This window comes from Poromitra crassiceps (genome assembly GCF_964638095.1).
Source record: "Poromitra crassiceps genome assembly, chromosome: 25".
Classification (NCBI taxonomy): domain Eukaryota; kingdom Metazoa; phylum Chordata; class Actinopteri; order Beryciformes; family Melamphaidae; genus Poromitra; species Poromitra crassiceps.
In genome coordinates this window covers 9,811,355-9,834,495 of record NC_139649.1, presented here as the reverse complement: position 1 = coordinate 9,834,495, position 23,141 = coordinate 9,811,355, and the positions used below count along the sequence as shown (strand labels likewise).

Below are 23,141 nucleotides of genomic sequence, written 5' to 3'. Positions count from 1 at the left end.
GAGAATCAGACAGGCCCATTGTGTTTACTTACAACACTTACAAAACGTGTTGAAAATGACATGCGTATAACTGCACAGGTCAAAGGTCACCAGATGCAGCAACTTGGATGTTTGATCCCCAAATCAGACATCATGGCGCAGTGCAGTGGATTGGCCAGCAGGGGACTGATTACTGAATGAATCCATGCGCACCAGGTTTTACTTTGATCCATGTCAATATTGTAATCAAACTGTTCTGCCCTATGCTGATGGTATGCTGATGGTTGCTGGTGGCTGATCCCTGTAATCAGAGTGTTGCTGTGCATGTAAACACACAGCACATCGGTCTGGTGTTCTGTCTCTCTGGCTTCTTTCTTTGGCTAATAACAGTTCGAGCACAAAGGATGGCGGAGATCCCCCGGTGCAAACATGAAACGCAGCATCCTCCATTGTGAAAGCGTTCCCTTTTATGCGGCGGCCATTATCTTTGCTTGTCACCCTCACACAGTTTGAGACGAGTGTGTGTCCTGCCCGTCGCTGCACATACAATGTCCATCCCGTCACAGAATGGATTTTCAATAGGAAAAGACTACCCCCCCCCCCTAATCCGATTTACAGCCTATTTGTATGCTTTATGAAAGCCTTAAGTCCGCCGCTTGGCTTGACTAGCGTGCATGTTTTTGTGTGTGTTGTTGTTTCGTCTTACACCGTCGATCTGGGAGACGCAGATGAGAGGAGGACACGAACAGAGAGAGATAGAACAAGAGGGATGAGACATAGAGGACATAGCTAGACAGCTGCAGTTGGGCAGGCAGAGAGAGAGACGACCAGTTACAGATGGAGACAAACCAGCATGTCCTTTCCACTGCTGCTATTCTCCCAGAATGGGAAGCTTAAGCCAAACACATCAACCGCTCATTTCTTTGCCACTCAACAAAGATGATGATGGAATACTTGCCAACGGACAATAGCACATATACTCAGGCGAGCACACACACGCACACACGCACATGCACATGCACACACACACACACACACACACACACACACACACACACACACACACACACAGAGAAAAGATGACAGACAAATCATATGAGGGGATTTTGTGGCGAATCAATTATCAGTGGGTTACGGGGGACGCAAGGATAGACGGATTAGAGTCCACAGCAAGGAGCGAGGGACATGAGGGACGTACCGAGAGAGAGACAGACAGACAGACAGACAGACAGGCAGGCAGGCAGGCAGGCAGGCAGGCAGACAGACAGACAGACAGAGAGACAGACAGACAGACAGACAGACAGACAGCTCAGGATAAGCTTTGGAGTGTAAACAATGTGCAGGCCTTGTTTCCTAGCTAAAAGCTGCACCTTAAGAGCCCTTCAGGCTGCATCAAAGCTCCACAGTGGCTCCTCCTTGGCGAGCAGCAGCTGAGACCAGGCTGTCCAGGTGAGTCTTTGTAGCAGCCTCAGCCCAGCAGGTGACTCTGAGGGCTCCTGTCATTAGCACCACTCTGGAGAAATAACAGGTCACTTAACTCTCAGCCATGAGGGGGCACTACACTGGGTATCTGCTGCCAGTCTCACTCCTTCACCATGTGTGTATGTGTGTGCGTACGACCGTGTGTGTGTGTGTGTGTGTGTGTGTGTGTGTGTTTATATGTGTGTGCGTGTGCATGTGTGCGTACGTCCATCCGTGTGTGTGTGTGTGTGTGTGTGTGTGTGTGTGCGTGTGCGTGCGTGTGCGTACGTCTGTGTGTGCGTGTGTGTGTGTCCGTGTGTGTGTGTGTGTGTGTGCGTGTGCGTGCGTGTGCGTACGTCTGTGTGTGCGTGTGTGTGTGTCCGTGTGTGTGTGTGTGCGCGCGTGCGTGCGCGCGTGCGCGTGTGCGTGTGTGTGTGCGCAGATAGATGTGGGTGGTGATTGCACATGCGTGTGCACGCACACTGGGAAGGCAGTGCCATTTGCGTGAGGTTCACATTCATTAACTGTTCATACTAGAGAGCATAATTAAAAGCTTGCTGTGTTTGTAATTACCCGGCAGCACCTGTTTCCCCGCTGCATGCCTCCGCAGCACGCCGTGCCTCCGCAGCACGCCGTGCCTCAGTCGCCATCACACTCTCTCTCTCACAGGTGACGTGAGCGCATCGCTTCTTCCTTCAACTTCCCTGACATTCATAAAGTTCACATTTGACTCATTAAAGCAGAGAAGTCATTGAATTGGATCAGAGAAGAGTCATAAATGGAGAGATTATGTACGGGGGGGCGGGGGGCGGGCAACCCAAAAAGAATGCAAATAGCAGAGAGGCATATTTAAATATGGCTAATCCTATATTGATTCATTTGCTGCATGATGGAGCGTGCAGACTAATGTGGACATGATGAAACCATCAGAGGAGTATATCAACCTTTTCACCTGCACACGGATGTGTTGTCCTGCTTTGGGCTGCCCTTCAAATGGCTCTGCATCTCTGATGAAGTGCGGGACAGTGTTGTGGAGTGCACGGTTTGTGTCTGGGTGTGTGTGTCTGGGTGTGTGTGTGTGTGTGTGTGTGTGTGTGTGTGTGTGTGTGTGTGTGTGTGTGTGTGTCTGTGGCACGTCCACAAATACCTATGTCTCTCAGGTATGGATGTGAGAAAGCTGCTCACCTGCTGCCTGGTGGCCTGGTTTTGAATAAGGTGTATAGCACCAGTGGGAAGGACCTAGGACTGGGAGGAGGCGGTGGACTGGTGCTGCTGGTGCATTGAGTCAGCAGCTCACCAAGAGGGAGGGAGAGAAGGAGGGAGAGAGAGAGAGAGGAGAGCGAGAGAGAGAGGAGTAAGAATAGGAGCGTAGGGAAACAGGGGTGAGCTGGGGATGATGTTTCATTAGCTTAGGCATTACTCACCAGCGCCACTATTACTCTCAGCTATAAGCCTTCTGTCTCGCCCTGCCAGCTACCGTAGCATGAGAGAGAGAGAGAGAAAGAGCATGAGATAGAGAGAGAGAGAGAGAGAGAGAGAGAGAGCATGAGTTAGAGGGAGAGAGAGATTAGGATAGAGAGGAGAGGAGGCTGTAGAGACAAAATAATTGGAAGAAGGTGTGAGCATTGAATCAGCATCTAGTGAGAGATGACAGGGGGTCCATGGTAAAAGCAGGGGAGGAGAGAGGGGATGGAGGGATGACAGGGTCTGTGGTAAAACCCGGGGAGGAGAGAGGGGATGGAGGGATGACAGGGTCTGTGGTAAAACCCGGGGAGGAGAGAGGGGATGGAGGGATGACAGGGTCTGAGGTAAAACCCGGGGAGGAGAGAGGGGATGGAGGGATGACAGGGTCTGAGGTAAAACCCGGGGAGGAGAGAGGGGATGGAGGGATGACAGGGTCTGTGGTAAAACCCGGGGAGGAGAGAGGGGATGGAGGGATGACAGGGTCTGTGGTAAAACCCGGGGAGATGAGAGGGGATGGAGGGATGACAGGGTCTGTGGTAAAACCCGGGGAGGAGAGAGGGGATGGAGGGGTGGGAATAACAGTGGTGATTAGAGTAGAGAAGATGAGTGGATGGGAGGAGCGCACGGGTGACAGATCATCTGAGAGGTCCTTATTGATGCCATCGCTTTGAGCTTCAACCCTCTGTGGCTCTGACACTGAGTGACAGTAAATTGTCTGGAAACCTATAAGGTCAAAGGTGGATGGAGTAATGAGCACCCAGCACAATTAACACCAGGATAATGGTTCCCCCCCCTTCCACCCTTTTGCTGATCTGATGGCTTTTCAATAGTGAGGCCTGGTAATGATGCTAGTTTCATTCAGGCCACAGAGAGCATTGCATTTAACTGTCTAGCATGCTCATGATCATTCTGCCAATCGTCTCTCTCAAGCCTAAACTCCTGTCTTGGCTGAATGACTTATAGGCAGATGGGACCTTTTCTTGCATCTGAGATGGAAAATGCTTCCTGAACGATCAATCAATTAGTTGTCAACTATTAAATTAATGACCAACTATTTCAAAAAATTGATGAATCAGTTTGAGTCATTTTTTAAACAAACAATAATGTAACAAGTCTTTGACTCCGGCTTCTTAAACGTGGCTATTTTCTGGTTTCATTACGCCCCTCTGACATTTTCTCGACCAAACAACTAATCAATTAATCAATCGAGAAAAGAATCGAGAAAAGAACAGACAATGAAACGAATCGTTACTGTAGTTGCAGCCCTAGTCGTGGGCTATAGTTTTGAAAAGCCAAATGATAAACGCTTCAGTATTCTTCCTTCTTTGTCTTGTTGAGAGCACGCAGAAGAATTGAGCCAGGGACAAAAGCGTGGCTCGCAAACAAGGTCAGCAATTGAGCCTGTGTGTCTGAACAGAATAGGCTATAAATGCATGTCCCCACCATGCTAACATGTAGCGCTGGGAAACAGCAGCGCTCATTGTTCAGGCCTGCAGCAGCCACGGAGGGGTGGAGGGGTGGTGGGGGGGTGAAGGGTGAGGAGGAGTATCACGTTTTTGCCCAGGATGAATGGAAAATTTGATAAAAGCAACAAGTGTGACCCCACTTTGAACCAGGGCGCGTTTATCTTCCAGACTGATGGGAGAGAAGGTGCTGAGGTCTGCCCACGAGAGAGACGGGGGACGGGGGGGGAGGTTCGAGGCACGGGAAGGGGGTGAAGCCGGACCCCCCACACAAAGCCCACCATTATTTGAGTGGCCCCTCGCTCCTGTGGGAGTCTCGGCTGAATACGCCTCTCCAGGAGCACGACTCAGTCAAGGCAACGGGGCTAAGCTATTCATTTATTTGAATAACAAGTGGAATCGGACAGAGGAAGAAGCAGAGTCGGGCGCGAGCGAGGGAACAGTCTGTAAATCTTTAAAAAGGCCTCTCTATACCTCAGCATTGAGCCTGGGAGTGCTGGTGCATTCCCATGCACGCACGCACACGCACACACACACACACACACACACGCACGCACACACACAAACACACGCACACACACACGCACGCACACGCACACACACACACACACACACACACACACACACACACACACACACACACCTGCTAATTGGTGTTACTACTGAGGTTCCTCAAGCAAATCCAGTTCCATCGTCAGTCTCACAGATAACAACAGTAGGTTCAGACACTAATGAAAAGCTGTGGCAAGCCTCTGATTGGCTGGGCTGTAACGGAAGTCCGACTCTCTCTGCGAGCATTGGTGCATTGTTGAAAATGTACCGCCCCCACGAGTCGCGTCACGCAAATAAGGAGGGCCGTGGTTGGTCGATTCATATGTCTGTCTGTCACGCATTTTGTTTTGGTCTTAGGGGGGCTGTCCTTAACCACTTGTCAAGAGTTGGGCCCCAGATGTAGATATATAATTGATATAACTCTATAGTGAACAGGTGGCAGTGTTGTGCCGTTAGTGCAACTGGTATGTGACTCAGAGCGCTCCTGAGCGGAAAGAGGCAGAGAGCTGTAATCCTGTTTGGGCTCCCTGGGATTTGATGTAAGAGCTTTTCCGCTGCTCTCCTCCTCCACTGGAGATCCTGTTGATGTTGCAAATCGCTTTAGCCCCTTGGCTTGGCCACACTGTCCCCCTGGTCTTCCTCACTTCCTCCTCCACTGTCCCCCTGGTCTTCCTCACTTCCTCCTTCACTGTCCCCCTGGCCTTCCTCACTTCCTCCTTCACTGTCCCCCTGGTCTTCCTCACTTCCTCCTCCACTGTCCCCCTGATCTTCCTCACTTCCTCCTCCACTGTCCCCCTGGTCTTCCTCACTTCCTCCTTCACTGTCCCCCTGGTCTTCCTCACTTCCTCCTTCACTGTCCCCCTGGTTTTCCTCACTTCCTCTTCCACTGTCCCCCTGGTCTTCCTCACTTCCTCCTTCACTGTCCCCCTGGTCTTCCTCACTTCCTCTTCCACTGTCCCCCTGGTCTTCCTCACTTCCTCCTTCACTGTCCCCCTGGTCTTCCTCACTTCCTCCTTCACTGTCCCCTTGGCCTTCCTCACTTCCTCCTTCACTGTCCCCCTGGTCTTCCTCACTTCCTCCTTCACTGTCCCCTTGGCCTTCCTCACTTCCTCCTTCACTGTCCCCCTGGTCTTCCTCACTTCCTCCTTCACTGTCCCCCTGGCCTTCCTCACTTCCTTCTTCATTGTCCCCTGGTCTTCCTCACTTCCTCCTCCACTGTCCCCCTGGCCTTCCTCACTTCCTTCTTCATTGTCCCCTGGTCTTCCTCACTTCCTTCTTCACTGTCCCCCTGGCCTTCCTCACTTCCTCCTCCACTGTCCCCTGGTCTTCCTCACTTCCTCCTTCACTGTCCCCCTGGTCTTCCTCACTTCCTCCTTCACTGTCCCCCTGGCCTTCCTCACTTCCTTCTTCACTGTCCCCCTGGCCTTCCTCACTTCCTCCTCCACTGTCCCCCTGGCCTTCCTCACTTCCTCCTTCACTGTCCCCTGGCCTTCCTCACTTCCTTCTTCACTGTCCCCCTGGCCTTCCTCACTTCCTCCATCAAGGTGGCAGCAACGCAGCAGGAACTGCACCCTACCTCCAGGCGTCTACATTATGTTCGCCTATGAACACGCACCCAATTTCTCCCTTTCCGAATAGCACAGATGCACAGTAGATGCACAGTAGATGCACAGTAGATACACAGTAGATGCACAGTAGATGCACAGTAGATGCACAGTAGAGGCACAGCAGATGCACAGCAGATGCATAGCAGCCTATTCGTATAGGATGCAGTGTATTCCCTTATGCGGCGACCTTTATTGGAAGAGCTCGTTTGGCTGATTTGTAGCGTGTTTCTTTGAAAACCTCTCATCAAAGCAGCATGGCTTCCCAGGGGGACGTCTGGTTAAAAACCCAGGTGAAGACTGTTGAATTATTCTCCGCTTGCTCACCTCACATCAAAGGCAGCTATTTATCCATATTGCTTTCCAATCCCCCTCTGGCCATGTGTTTAAGCAAACCTCTCACAGCCGGTAGATAGTCCTGTCCTCTGCTGGAGATCTGCGCACAATATCTGGTCGTATCGGTGCGGTGGCCGCGTACGTTGCTTCTGCAGTAGCCACCGCGAGGAGACGGTGGACTCGCAAGGCGTCCTGTCGCAGCCCCCCTCCTCGCTGTCCTCCCGCGGCCTGGACGCCAGTTAGTAGCACTGGTGGAGGAACAGGCGCTTAAGCCCACCTAAGAACAGGTGATCCTTCACAGATGGAAAGTGGCTGCTCCCAGAGGAGTTCACGCTCTATCGTTTGCATCTTTGCCTCATAAATCTTTTATAAAAGATGTCAGTTTTGCTTACGCAGAGGGGAGGCGAGTGCCCCTCAGGACCGGGATGAAATACCAGTACAAAAGGCTTCTGCAAGCTTTACTTGCTTTTGTGTGTCTCTCCGTGTGTGTGTATGTTTATGTGGGAGAGAGCGAGTTTCTTTGGGTTTTGGGTGAGTATTATTGGGCAACTATTCTGGATCCTAATTTGGTGCGTGTTCCCCTCTTAAATGTGCTTATGATGTGTTACAGCATATTTACCATACTAATGACCATGACTATTCACATGCAAATGAGCAACGACTGTTTGGAATGTGTATACAAATCCCCCTCGCAACACTGTGGATTCCTGAATCACTTAGTTTGAATACGCACTCGAACCCGAGTATTGTACTCTGCCCAAGTAACATTGTAGTGCATAATGACACACTAGTCAGTCCCAGTGACATATTTATGTAGATATGCATGTATTTATCTGAAGACAAACTCCTCTTACGCAGAATGACATAAAAGACTCAACACAAAAAGCCAGTTTCTGTCTCTCCTCTCCTCTCCTCTCCTCTCCTCTCCTCTCTGTCTCTCTCTCTGTCTCTCTCTCTCTCTCTCTCTCTCTCTCCATCTCTCTAGGAAGTGATGGCTGATGGACTGTCTGCTGTGTCATGGCTCCCAGTGCTCACAACATTAATGACATCAACACCATTGGCTTTGATCTAGCCGCCTCACATAATATCTATCGAGTCACACACACGGATGCACGCACACGTATGACACAGCTGTACAGTTCTCGGGAGCTTTTTTTATTCTAAGCATCAATAATCCGTCACGCCTGGATGAACAATCAGCCTTTGTAGTCTGTGCGGTGTTGTTCTTCTGCCGGTGCATTTTTAATTGACGCCGTGGTGATAATGAATATTTTAATTTTGTTCAGACTCACACACAACATTTTGCAAATGAGATAAACAGAAGTTACTGACTCTGCTGTAGTTGTTGGGTCCTCGGGGAGCGCAATACAGATCAATGTGGCGATAAACTGCAGCTTTGCCCGTACAAAGAAAATAATGTCTTTGAATCGAAAAGCCTGTATGAGTTAGACTGCTGTGGAGCTTTCTGTCAATGTGCATAATGCTAGCAGAGAGTAGGCAAGATACCCGGGATAATTCCCCCCCACACACTGAACTCATTGTTTCCTTGTAATTGTATTTGTGCTCCTCACCTGTTAGTTTGCTGGGCGAGTGATACTGGCTCTCCAAATCAAATTATCTCGTTTATTCCGCCGCTAATGAGTGATTTAATGATATACTGTAGGCAGTAGCGGCTCCAGCCAATTGTGGCTGGGGGGGCTAAGGGGGGGCTTAAATATTTACAGCAGGGGCTAACTTTTTCTACATAAATAGACAGTGGTTCTCTTCTCAACCTGTGGTACAGGTACCACTGGTGGTACGCGGGGGCCCCTCCCTCTCATACATTCATATGGTGGTAATTTCTCAGGTACTTGTGTAAAAAAGTTGAGAACCACTAACATAAGAAATAATAATAATATGATTGATAGGGTGTGAATTAGGCTCTAATATTAGACAAGGAGGGCCCACTGCTTTTCCTTTGAGAGCCAAATCCCCAACCCAACATTATGCATGTAAGTGCTTCAATGAGCTGAAGACTGACTGTGTATTTAGCCCTATGTCACACTGTATGTTGAGACTGATGAGTCCAGTTACACAAGGCTATATGCAGCACACGCATTTAGATGGTAAATCAAGCAAAGCCCAGCAAGTTGGGCGGAGCCAGGCATGAAATCAACAGGGCAGAGGTGTTTACAGCATTCAATATCAAGCCAGAGGACAAACAAGTATGAGGAAAAGTTCATAATTGAAGTGGAAAACCACAAAATAATATATGACACAACACATCCTTTTTACAAGGACAACACCAAGCAAGCCCACCCCTCCTCTGCTCCTCCAGTTGGGAACAATGATCTTCTGCCTGTTTGTTGTTGTATTTATCCAACATACAAATTGTCTCGCTCGATTTCACCGTGAGAACCTGTCGGTCTCATCACTCCAGCTGTCTGGTGGAGCGGAGCCGCGACGTGCTCTGCACGCAGCCGGTTAGTGTTGGCGGAGCACAGAGCACGGAGTGAAACCGGAGAACAGCTGCAACGCAACGCAAATGCAACCAGTGCAATCCCGGCGTTATGTTCACATTCACACCACACGCATGAGCACGGCGGCCAAAAAACACAACAGCACAGTAGGCAACGCAGTCTTAACAAAGCCATTATGTATATATCAAATATAAATTCAATGCCCTGGGCTGGCAGGCAGCCTACCTGTTAATGCGCTCGATCCTAGAACCTGTGCTGTCCACTCCAGTCCAGTCCGTGTACAAAGCAAAATAAAGTATCTCCTTTGTGATAGCCATCAACATAAACGCTTGATCAATATAAAGGCGCGCGATACTAACGCTAGACGCTTGTTTTATGTCCATTTTCCGTAGATATTGACATGTCTTATGGAAGTTTAACTTCCGCGGTTACTTGAGAGACGCTTTGCCTTGGAGATGGAACAGGCCACTTTGAGCAGAGCAGAGGGGAGGTCCTTCTATCACACCATGCAATAATACGCGCCAGTATGGGGAGAACCCCTCTATAGAAAATGGGCCGGCCCGGTGCAGACAGCCACTGATGCTGTGTTCAAGGATGCTGGGAATTTTCACTTCTATGATGTATTAGCCTAGTTTAGTGTTATAAATTGTTTTTCTCCAAAGAAATTTCCAGGGGGGGCTTAGGGGGGGCTTGGCTAATTTCAGGGGGGGCTGAAGCCCCCCCTAGCCCCCCCCTGGCGCCGCGCATGACTGTAGGGTGCTGGGCTGATGCCAACCTGTGGCCATAAGGAAACTAGGCTCGCTCAGGCTGACTCTGCCAGCCAAATGGAGGCCATCATTGTTCGTGTGCCGCATGAGCGGCGACGGAGATGATGAGCGGGAATGAATCGTGTGTCTCCTCTGACAGACTTCCACATTCGTTTCTTCTTCTTCCTGCTCTGTCTCTGGCTGTCTCTCACGCCCCCCTCATCTTCATGCTCACCCGCCATTCATCTCCACGGCTGGATCTCTACATCTCCTCTCCATCTCCACACCGGCCTATCAGTCTGTCTCCCTGCCACTCTCTTTCTCCTCCTGTATAACGCTCTGCTTCTCCTCCTCCCTCTCTGCAGTCTGCACTATAGCCATATCTGTCCAGCCATCAGGATTACCCTGCTTAGAGTTTCCTTGCAATAATGTGTCTTCTAGTCTAAAGATGGACTGAGGGGGTGCAAACACATCAGTTGAGGAGTTCGAGATGCACGTTAGTTACCAGGATATTATTACAAGCCCTATAGGCCCGGCTATGGCGCACAAACAGACTACCATCGGATGAAGAGAATTGCAACCGTTACATTATCATATCTCCCTCAAGCTCCTTAATGCAATATTTGTCTCATCATGCCCCCATAAACTTATATTGGATTTCAGGCGTATGCCGTGGAATCATGAGGTATCGCGGGAGTTCCACTTCAAGGCTAATGCATGAGAGAGGCGGCTGAGGCTGACTCACTCTGCAACTTGGACAAACAGAAGGCACTTAAAGAAAAGCTCCCCCCCCCTCCCCCCCCCCCCCCGCACCATTCAAGCAGCTTGAAGCCAGAGAAAAGGGGGGTACAGTAATACATCTTTTTCTCTGTTGAGTTGAAAGGAGAGTCAGAGTAAATGACTATCGATCGGCCCAGCCGCAGGGCTGGGGGTTCATGGCCTGCTAACTGCTAGTCTGGCTGAGTGGCTATTATTAGCATTGCTCAGTATGTCGCGCACGACCCAGGTAAGTGGCTGAGCCTGACAAACGCTGTTTGCCAGGCTCAGTCCATTATCTGTGGGGGAGCGGGACGGGACCGTCGAGTCGACCGCTGGGCCTCGCCGCTAATATGCACGGAGATGCTTATCAGTTCAAATTAAGGGGCCGGCCTCCCAGAGACCAAGGGATGTAATTGTTTTTGACAAGCCACAGCACCAACAGCACATGAACCCTCCAGAGAGGAAATGGGACTCTTCTGGAGGGGGTGAGAGAGGCAGAGGGTGAGGGTTTGTGGGGGGAGACAGAGGGTGAGGGGTTGTGGGGGGAGACAGAGGGGGGGGAGACAGAGGGTGAGGGGTTGGGTGGCGGGCAACCTCCTCCTCCCATTTCACTGGGTCGCTATTAAGGTTAATGCTGTTTCATCTGAGGATCCCGCACTTGATGACCTTCTCCCGAGTGTATAATCTAATATGGCATCATCAGTTATGGTATGTTGTCATGTATGATATGGGTTTAGAGGCCATTAAAGTAATGTGTGAAAAGAGGGTTTAAACTTTGGGAAGTTTATGTCTTTGTTGAACATATTTATATAGCAGTTCTGCTTTGGTAGATGGCATACTGTGGAGAGTGATGGGAATGAAAGAGAACAATAAAATGATGTGTGCCAGATTTGAAACTACAATGTCCTTCACTGTAAACTTGTGTTTCCACTGTGTTTTTGCAGTGTAGTGTTGCCTCTGTAGAAATGTCTGATTTAACAATTCACAGGGAACAAAATGGAAAATTACCTATAATTTCCTTGACATGTTTATGCATTAGACAGATGCAGTGGAGCGAATAAATTGCCATGACTGCTCCTGTGAAATGTGTGAATACATCTCCATCTCAACGAGCGTTCAAACACTCCTGTTTTCTAACGACTGTATCACACAGTTTGGATATGCATGCAGTGGAGAGGGCAGTTTGGATATGCATGCAGTGGAGAGGGCAGTTTGGATATGCATGCAGTGGAGAGGGCAGTTGGGATATGCATGCAATGGAGAGGGCAGTTTGGATATGCATGCAGTGGAGAGGGCAGTTTGGATATGCATGCAGTGGAGGGGGCAGTTGGGATATGCATGCAGTGGAGGGGGCAGTTGGGATATGCATGCAGTGGAGGGGGCAGTTGGGATATGCATGCAGTGGAGGGGGCAGTTGGGATATGCATGCAGTGGAGGGGGCAGTTGGGATATGCATGCAGTGGAGGGGGCAGTTGGGATATGCATGCAGTGGAGAGGGCAGTTTGGATATGCATGCAGTGGAGAGGGCAGTTGGGATATGCATGCAGTGGAGAGGGCAGTTTGGATATGCATGCAGTGGAGAGGGCGGTTGGGATATGCATGCAGTGGAGAGGGCAGGTTGGATATGCATGCAGTGGAGAGGGCAGTTTGGATATGCATGCAGTGGAGAGGGCAGTTGGGATATGCATGCAGTGGAGAGGGCAGTTGGGATATGCATGCAGTGGATAGGGCAGTTTGGATATGCATGCAGTGGAGAGGGCAGTTGGGATATGCATGCAGTGGAGAGGGCAGTTTGGATATGCATGCAGTGGAGAGGGCAGTTTGGATATGCATGCAGTGGAGAGGGCAGTTGGGATATGCATGCAGTGGAGAGGGCAGTTGGGATATGCATGCAGTGGAGAGGGCAGTTGGGATATGCATGCAGTGGAGAGGGCAGTTGGGATATGCATGCAGTGGAGAGGGCAGTTGGGATATGCATGCAGTGGAGAGGGCAGTTGGGATATGCATGCAGTGGAAAGGGCGGTTTGGATATGCATGCAGTGGATAGGGCAGTTGGGATATGCATGCGGTGGAGAGGGCAGTTGGGATATGCATGCAGTGGAGAGTAGGGATGCACCGATCGATCGGCACGTGACCGGAAATGGCCGATTTTCACGTGATCGGCCTCGATCGGTGATCTGTTCCGGTCACTCTAAATAGCCGATTCTGTGAGCCGATTTTCACATGACGTGCGCGCACCCCAAAGCACCGAGACAGGCACCCAGCCACCACACCACACACGCCAGCATACCTTCCTCGTTGTGGATTTTTTTCACCGTCAGTGAAGTAGACAAAGCTCGCAGTTTGTCACACATGCAAGTCGAAAATAAGCCGTGGAGACAGAGGTGCGGCCGTGTCCCGCTCGGCTGGAGTCTAGTCTGAGCGGCTCGCTTCACCTCACTGGCCCCCCTCTCTCTGCTCTCTCTCCCCGGGAAGCGGTGCTCCAGCAACCCGCCACCGCGCACAGCCGGCTTGGCGAGGTGAACGCGAGCATTGTGTCCAGTCCCCGACCTGCTTTTCCATTCCACATCAGCGCTGCTGCCTCAGCCTGTCAAGTCATGTTGTAACGTGACGTGGATACAGGAGAGACTATTTGTTTCGTATTGCAAATAGAACGACATGAGAACGACGGACATAATAATAAAAATGCATCGGACTCACAAGTGTGCAACGTTTTCTGTGCGTGACGATATTTTTTCGGATGGCAGATAAAAATACGCATACCAAACTTCGGACTGTGTAAACTCCGCCTGATATTCAGACTGAAGATCGTTACTGTAACTCATAAACTCATTTCCCCTCTACTCAAGAGGACTGGTCTGGAGCCAGTCTATAAACTCCTTGTCCATGGATAATTTTGATGTTCTGTTGCACCTGTTTTCTTTTGGAAAAGTAAATGCATGATAGCTGTGGGATATAGGCTATTGGATTTAATTAAATTTTTGTATTCATTGTATTTGCACAAAAAAGCTCTGTCCAGTAGCCTAACCTGGAACACTTTTATTTTGAGATGTGTTTGAGTGAGAAGGTCCTACTTCATGCAAATGATAAGAATTGTTTATTTGTTTATTTGGATCCCCATTAGATGTAAGAATTGTTCTATGAATCTTAATTTTTAAACAAAGTTACAAAAACGTCTGTGTAAGCTGTCAATTGTTGTTTTTAGAAAAAAAAAACGGAATCGGCAAAAATCGGTATCGGCAAGTCAGACTATTCAAAAATCGGAAATCGGAATCGGCCAAGAAAATGGCAATCGGTGCATCCCTAGTGGAGAGGGCAGTTGGGATATGCATGCAGTGGAGAGGGCAGTTGGGATATGCATGCAGTGGAGAGGGCAGGCTGGATATGCATGCAGTGGAGAGGGCAGTTGGGATATGCATGCAGTGGAAAGGGCGGTTTGGATATGCATGCAGTGGAGAGGGCAGTTGGGATATGCATGCAGTGGAGAGGGCGGTTTGGATATGCATGCAGTGGAGAGGGCAGTTGGGATATGCATGCAGTGGAGAGGGCAGTTTGGATATGCATGCAGTGGAGAGGGCAGTTGGGATATGCATGCAGTGGAGAGGGCAGGTTGGATATGCATGCAGTGGAGAGGGCAGTTGGGATATGCATGCAGTGGAGAGGGCAGTTTGGATATGCAGGCAGTGGAGAGGGCAGTTGTGATATGCATGCAGTGGAGAGGGCAGTTTGGATACGCATGCAGTGGAGAGGGGTAGTTGGGATATGCATGCAGTGGAGAGGGCAGTTGGGATATGCATGCAGTGGAGAGGGCAGTTGGGATATGCATGCAGTGGAGAGGGCAGTTTGGGATATGCATGCAGTGGAGAGGGCAGTTGGGATATGCATGCAGTGGAGAGGGCAGTTGGGATATGCATGCAGTGGAGAGGGCAGGTTGGATATGCATGCAGTGGAGAGGGCAGTTTGGATATGCATGCAGTGGAGAGGGCAGTTGGGATATGCAGGCAGTGGAGAGGGCAGTTGGGATATGCATGCAGTGGAAAGGGCAGTTGGGATATGCATGCAGTGGAGAGGGCAGTTGGGATATGCATGCAGTGGAGAGGGCAGTTGGGATATGCATGCAGTGGAGAGGGCAAATCTGTCTCGTTTTGTAGCTGGTGACATAATGAGCGTCCATCTCCACTCATCTTTAAGAGTCCAGACTTCCTCCAGCCAAAGGTTATCTTTGCAGCACTTGCACTTTATTAGAGAGTAAAGTCATTTCAAAGGTGTGCTACTGTACGTGGATCATTTTCACATGAATAAATCATTACCTCATTAATTTTGATACCATATAATTACATTTAACAAATGGGACCGTCACCGACAAAACTGACATTCTCTCCCATCCTCCACACTGCATTTTACATTGTGTGCCACTGGGGCAGAAATCTGCTGGATTGTTTTTACTTGCCAATAAATACCCAACTTTTCTCCAGTTCCACTATTCTAACTGTAGTTTCACTTTAGCTTACTTCTCACTTTGTAATCCTTTTTATTTCTGTCTGATTTTATTTTTATTTCTGCACTTTGTATGAAATGTGCTATACAAATAAAGTGCCTTGCCTGACCTCGCCTGACTTCATTGGAATTCATATCGGCTGTCATCAGGACTGTTGTCACCTCTTGTTCTTGCTCTTCAGAAACCAATCTAGACACCCGGAGTCTGTTAGTTGTCTTTCGACTCTGGGACCAGACGGCCGATATCTGCGCCAAGACTTCAGCTTCCGTCAATGTTTAGCGCACGTTCACACACCATACGCCGAAGCAACGCTCAACCAAAGCTCAACCTACGCTGAACCCACACGTTTCATTTCGGCGTCCTCGTTAACAGGCGAAGCCGTTCACACCAGCCGCACGCGTGTCTTCTTGCTCAAGGCACGCTCAAGCCACGCTCAAGCGATCGTTCAGGATTCAGTCCCATTTTCCAAGCGTGAAGCTGCCAGGCATGAAGTCAATGGAAGTTGTGGGCGGGGTTCCAGGCGCGCCGAGCGAGGCGCTGAGGAAGAGAGAGTGCTTCTGGTGTGACCGGTTAAGCGTGAGCTCAACTTCAGTGTGAGCTCAACTTCAGCTCTGCTTCTGTTAAGCCGCCAGGTGTGAACAAAGGCTTACAGTCCGACGACATCTCATTATGCAGTTATCTGTTTTATAGAGATGAGCCTGGACCTAAAACAGCTACAAAAAGTATGGAACAATCAACTCCAATCAACTCCAAATCCAGTCTTTCGTCAATCGGACTCACTCATGAGTACGGGGTCGGCACACGGAAGCAGAAGCCTTGGCGCGGACGTCGGCTCGACACCAGAAACTTTGAAATATTACCGGCCGTCTGTCCCAGAGTCTATTAATCGTCACACTTAGTTTGTCAGACTGACTTGGGTGCCCAGATTGCTTCCAAACAAACATGGGGGAAGGGGCGGGGAATTGGGAGTGCAATCAGAAGCATTTATGGATGTGGTCTTCAACAAAGCGTTGCACGTCCAGCTCGACGAGCGAGGGAAGGAATGAGGTCAACGTTGTGAGGTTGACTCAAACCTGCAGCTACACCAACGCATGTTGTCTGTGTGTGTTGTTGTCTGTCGATCTGCTGCCGATGCTTAGAAAACAAAGTTCCAAAGCTCCAAAAAGCTCACATCTTTATTTTAACACGTTCACTGCCGTGGACGAGGTAACTCGTCAAAAAAACAACAACGGTTGACTGCCGTGGACAAGTTAACTCGTCAAAAAAAAAAAAAAAAAAAAATTGACGGTGGGACGTCGATCTAACCCTTTTACATCTCCTATAAAAATATGGGAGCCACCGAACGTGTACAACCCATTCCACCGACCCACTAAGTGGCGACAGTGCTCTCCAGACTATTGAAAGCCAAGCCAAAACTGCAGGGAAAAGCGTGAGGAAGCCATTCTCATACTGTAGGCGAAAACGCTTTCACGCTGGCTCACAACGGTGGCGCACAACGGTGGGGGGTTCCAAAAATAGACTGGGTACATCACACTTTGAAACACGCAGCATAAAGCTCAGAATCGCACAAAGCTTCATCAAAGCTCTCAACCGAAACCCCAAGAAACGAGCGAGCCCCATCCAGACTCGCCCGCGGCCCGACGAGCAGCAGCAGCAGCAGCAGACAGGCAGCAGAAACTCGCTTGTGACACATCCGCTGCAGCCACGGAGGGAGGAGGAGAACACCCACGGAGGGAGGAGTTTGAAGGAGAGGGGGGTGAGGGTGCTGCTATGGAGGAAATTACTGTTCAAAACTATTGTTTAGATGTATGATGTCTTACTGATGCCAAAAATAAATGGTTAAAGTGACTGTTCTATCGAATTTCACAAAAAGGCATTTATCTCCGCTTTAATTTTCAGACGCTGAAACCATGCTGTATTCAACTGCTAATGCCTACATAACTACTAACTCCTACAAACTAACTCTTTTAGACAGAGAAAGCACACATTCTATTAGTTATTTTGAGATATTTTGTGTTCACAAAGGCCTAGCAGAAAATAATCCTCGGCTCTTGAAAGATGAGCCAGAATCCTCAAAAAAAAAACTTGGCAGAAGCTACCTACAGTAAAAAAAAAACTGTTGGCAGTGAATGTGTTAAGCATGTTATACGTTCCAGTAGGGCCACCAGCGACATCACGCAGTAAAAGTTCAGCTTAGCACACATGCCAATTTTCATTCGATTTAAATAGTCTGTCTTTGATGTGTCAGTTGTGCAGCTTGGGAGCATTTTGCGTGTGGCGCGCGCACAGCAGACTGTCAGAATGAGTTGTGTTGTAGACACACCGATGCTTCTCCGTGTCTTTTCTGTTGCTCACGTGTACCGACTCCCGTCGACTGCTTGCACGTGCTCCACCGTGCCTCAGTGTCTCCAGTCGGATTCAGGGCAGAAACGTACACATTGACTCTCAGATGTACTCACACACCTACCAGCGCATCATCAAAGTGCTGAGAAGATCTGCTCGATGGGATGAATACGTCTGATGGCCGCTCCCTCGGGGAGATGGGTTTACTAATTGTTGGTTTTTACTGGCCATTTTACGCTCTGTTAGCTCGTATTTATGGCAGAGAAGAAGAAGGAGAGAGAGAGAGACACAGAGAGAGAGAGAGAGAGAGATACCTTGTGCTCAGAGAGGCGGGACAGGAAGAGGATATGGAAGATTGGCCTTAAGTGCCATTTCAGTTGTAGCCATACAGTAGAATTACAGTGCAGAGGAACAGAGAGGGTTGACGCTGGAAGAGAGAGGGGCAAAGAATGATATGAGCAGATGATCCAATCGGCTAGTTCAGCCTGACAACTGCAGAAGAAGAATGCACAGCACAGCAGCAGGCATAATATAGTCTGCTGGTTGTTGCTCTGTAATCACAGCAGAAAGCCAGGTCAGGTGTTGTAACCAAACGTCAGAATTTGGATCGCGGTCGGGCCGCTGCATATTATTCTAATCTGTACTCATTAGAATGTGCTGTCCTCGCTGCCATGCCAGAAAACCAGACCCAGTTCTTTTCTTTTTCCTTCTTCTTGGAAACGTTTGTTGTTAAAGCTGCATTTGAGCCATATGGTCGAGCCCTGTGTTACAATCTGTTCAGCTGAACATGAATGCAAAAGTTAGCTACCCAGAGACATCATTAAGATTGAGGGGGGGGGTGCGCTCAAAAGTTTCAAAGGCTTTGAACTGTACGTCCCTCCCCCTCCTCCCTTATCTCCTCCTGCTCTGGTCATCTGACAAAGCAGCTACCTGCACCTGCTCTTGTCATGGGTCGTGTGTACTGACGTTATTGATTCCTGCACACAACATGTCTCTGTCTTGTGGTCGAAGCTATTTTAACTTTTGTCGGCTCAAAATTACAATAATAATTACTCAATCTATACTCATCTTCATGTAAAAAATCCAATTTGTCACACATCTCTGCTATTCTGTGTAAACACAGATTTCAAATGATGACAATTGATGGGTTTCTCTGGGCTATTGTGTCATTGTGAAATGCACACAGACACATTAACATAACATGTACTACACACACACACACACACACACACACACACACACACACACACACACACACACACACACACACGTACACGGCAGCAGACACGGCAGTTTTGACACTGAGATCTGAAACCAATTTTACATCTGTCATGTCCCCATTAAAATCAAAGTGTTAATTACACCTTTTAAAAGGCCTGTCATGTTTCATAATCCCACAAGCGGCAACAATTCAAACTCAATCAGCCGCCGAGATCTAGCCTTGAATTAGCACACTGTCAATCTGTGATTGGATGGCCGTCCGGGCCCGGGCGGGCGCGCGAGGCTCCCCCCCGACATGTTTATTATTCCCCGTCCAGATCTTATATCTGACCTTGAAGTTTGCGAGCTCCATTCTTTCCTCCTGGCAGCTCGGGTCTGAAGAAGCCAGTGAGCTGCCAATGTGCCAGAGGACAAGTGGTGCTGTGGCCTGGTTGAGATGCAGATCACGTTAGCCTGCTGTTGGCTGGCTGGCTGGCGGTTCTCAGGAGCGGGGCTAGAACTCACACATCTGACCCGGGCGTTTCCCCCCCTCGCTTCATCTGTTTGTTCAGCTTCCCATCACCGCGCGTTCTCCTCACCTATCTCCCGGGCCCCATCGGAACCATTTATTTTAATAGACGGGCCTTCTCCTCTTTGTCATTAACAGGCGGATATTCTCCTCAGACCACCAGGAAGGGAGGGAGAGAGAGAGAGAGAGAGAGAGAGAGAGAGAGAGAGAGAGAGAGAGAGAGAGAGAGAGAGAGAGAGAGAGAGAGAGAGAGAGAGAGAGAGAGAGAGAGAGAGAGAGAGAGAGAGAGAGAGAGAGAGATAGGCTTGTTCCTGCTAACAGACCAATTTCCTCCCTGGCGGCTGGGTGGGAATGGAAGCGACTAAACTGTAGCAGCCAGTAGGAGGAGCTGCTCTGTGCCAGCTGCCCCTATGTCTATCTATAGATGGGATAACTCCCACATTATGTGTAAGTGCTGTAGGTGAATGGGATCTGACAGCCCAGGCCTCCCTCTATCATCATGATATAAATGTATGGTCGAGCTTGTTTAAAAACGTGAAAGGCACTGCGGCACACTGGTCTTTTGAAGCCATTAGACTGCATATTCAATGTAGTCACCGATGCCCTTCGGTAAAAACAGAAATATATGAGTGTGGGGGGAAATGATGGCAGCACATTTTCCGGACCGTGCAGAACAATAAGTACATAATTTCTCTTGGATTTGGAGTTATTTATGTCCCCGCGGTTTGCTGGCTGACCTGAGCCGGACACTAACATCCCCCCACACTGCATTTGTGAATCATGCTTTGAAGCCTAAAAGGACAGACTGGGAAGGTCAGTAAATGTGAAGTGCACACAGGCAGAAAAATGAAAAGGGAATCAGATGAACCACTAAGACTTCTCACCTGGCTGTGACCCACCTATAGGCTCCCTGACGGAGGCAGAATAGCTCATAGTTTAAGTGGCTGTCATGATGATGTGGCAGAGCAACCGCCCTCCTCTGAACTCTGAGCCATCATCCATCTATCTATCTATCTATCTATCTATCTATCTATAATATCTATAAAAGGGAGCGAGTGGGCAATGTTTGTCTGTTTGTTTAAATTTTTGTCCCACTGATGATGTCATAGGCATCGTGACATCACCGATGCTGTCATACTGTAGGCATTGTGACATCATGAGTGATGTCATAAGAGCATGCCAAGGAAGAACCCAATAAATGTTGATGCTGATCCGAGTCCGACTCACATCATGGTGGCGCTATAACAGCCCTCTTTATGTTTTGGTCCATAACTTCTGAACTGCAAGTCATCGAATCAAAATTATTTCCCCCCTGGATTCCTTGGGTCATTATGCATTTACTGAGATAGGCCCCACCCATTTCTGCCTAACTAGATTTTCCGCCATTTTGAAACAAATCACTACTCCTCTTCACCAAACCACGACAAACAGCATGTCTGGACTGTCCTGCACAAAACCGATTGAGCAGTTTTTTGATAGTTCACACCTTTTGCATATAATCAACTTGCAAAGTTTCGTGCATGGCGCCTATTTTACAAAATCACCATAACTCAGGAACAAGCATTGTCTTATGGTAACCAGCCATTTAGAATACATATTTATTGTTAGTAATAGAGGTATAGAAAATATTAATGGCCAACATATATTTACTAATTCCATGACACCTTCACAGGCTGCAGGTCACTGCAGGAATAAGAAGACATGGGCAAAGACGCTGTAGTGTGCAAATGTATGCAGATCAAATGTGGAAAGTAGTGGATGATAGTGGATAGGAAGATGACATGACTTCAGAAGTAGACTGCAGGTGAGAGGGCAGTCAAGCAGGGCTTTGGCTCATCTGCTTCTGTCTGGCAGGTCTGTTGGAGCAGCGTCTCTGCTGGTGCAGCCTTGTCAGCAGATTTCTTGTTCTTCCTCTGGAGTTTACGGGATGAGGCAAACTTCTTTGCTTTTTGTCGACAGCCTGTCTTTGGCACTGGAACACCGAGGTCCTGCCGAGATCTTTGGTGTCCTACAGTTTCAACCACAAGGATGGATGGCTGGAGCCTGGGACTCATAACGCTTTTTTCCTTGACCCCCCCCCCCCCACACACACACGTTTTCGCACCAATTGTGGTTAGCCAATACCCCCTGCCAAGCTGTGCCAGCCGTTGGCTCCATCCCCTCTGCCAATCTGGGGAGAGTTGTAGACTAGCACGCTTCCTCCCATCTATGTCAAGTCACTAGTCGCTTTTTACCTGACAGCAAGGAGTTTCACCCACAGGACGTAACACAAGAAAGGATCATGCTATTCCCACCATTTCCCCTCCCCCCTCAACAGGCGCCCCGACCGACCAGAGGAGACACTAGTCCAGTGACTTTGATGACGTGGGGGGAGGGTCCTGAGACTGGGACGTCCCCGCTGAGTGGGAGGTTCTTACTGATGACCGATGCCCAGTAGGACGGCCTGTATTGCTCTGGAATGGCGCTGGTGGATTCGGCGGGCATGTCGGCAGGTGTCAGCATCGTCTCTGTCTTCAGCTCCACCACAGCGGCCTCAGCCTCCTTCTCGGGCTCAGGGCTTACCGCCGCTCCTTCCTCGTCCTCATCCGGCTCCGGACAGGGTGTCTGTTCGTGGAAGGCAGCAGACTCTTCTTGAGGACCTCCAAGACCCCTGGCCAACCGGGTCTTAATCTCTTCCACGTTCAGATACACGTCGCCTCTGAACTTGATGGGCCTGTTGCTGAGGATCTTCTGTACGGGTTCAGAGTCATCAAACACCACAAAGACAAAGTTTGGCAGCTTCCGTCTGCTTTTGATCCTCAGCTCCAGGACTGTACCATACTGCTCAAAGAATTCCTTGAGCTCGGCCTTGTCCACGTCCTGTGGGACGTTTCTCACGTACAGCTGGTGGGCGTTGGGGTACTGGGCGACCGTGCGCACCTCCGACTCGCCCCGCACACTCTCACGCACTGCCCTGGGCCCTTGGATGTCCCGCCTGTCACCCTCTCGGGCTGACTGGGTCTTAATCTCCTCCACGTTCAGATACACGTCGTCTCTGAACTTGATGGGCCTGTTGCTGAGGATCTTCTGTACGGATTCAGAGTCATCAAACACCACAAAGACAAAGTTTTGCAGCTTCCGTTTGATTTTGATCCTCAGCTCCAGGACTGTACCGTACTGTTCAAAGAACTCCTCGAGCTCTGCCTTTTCCACATCATGTGGGACGTTTCCCACGAACAGCTGGTGGGTGTCGGGGTACCGGACAACCGTGCGCTCCAACTCGCCCTGCTCACCCTCCCGCACTGGCATGGACCCTCTGTGTACAGGAGGAGGCCCTCCAGGCCTCTGTTCCCTTGCCCTCTGGTCTCTCTGTGGTCTCTGTGCTGCTGACTGCAACTCTGACTTCACCTCCACTTTGGCCTGTGGTGCTGTGGGAGTGATTTTGACACTGTGCGGGGAGAGTCCTGAGACTGGGACGGACCCGCTTGGTGGAAGGTTCTTACTGACGACCGACGCCCAGGAGAACGTCCTGTTTTCCCCTGGAGTGGTGGTAGTGGGCGTGGCCCTCAGCATCTGGTCTCTCTGTATCTCTACTTTCGCCGGTGTGGTGGGAGTGACTTTGACGACATTGCGGGAGAGTCCTGAGACCGGGACGGCCTCGCTGGTGACTGACACCCAGAACGGCCTGTTTCCCTCTGGAGTGATGGCCGTGGTTTCGGCAGGCACGGCAGTGGGTTCTGCGGTGGGCGTGGTGTCGGCGGAGCTTTTC

General features: G+C 49.6%; 1 protein-coding gene across 1 annotated transcript in view; it reads left to right on the top strand.

Annotated features, from left to right (window-relative positions):
- Positions 1 to 23,141, top strand: part of LOC310798326 (cadherin-4-like) — a gene marked incomplete at both ends in the record, with an annotated part of 263,719 nt that overhangs the window by 38,029 nt on the left and 202,549 nt on the right.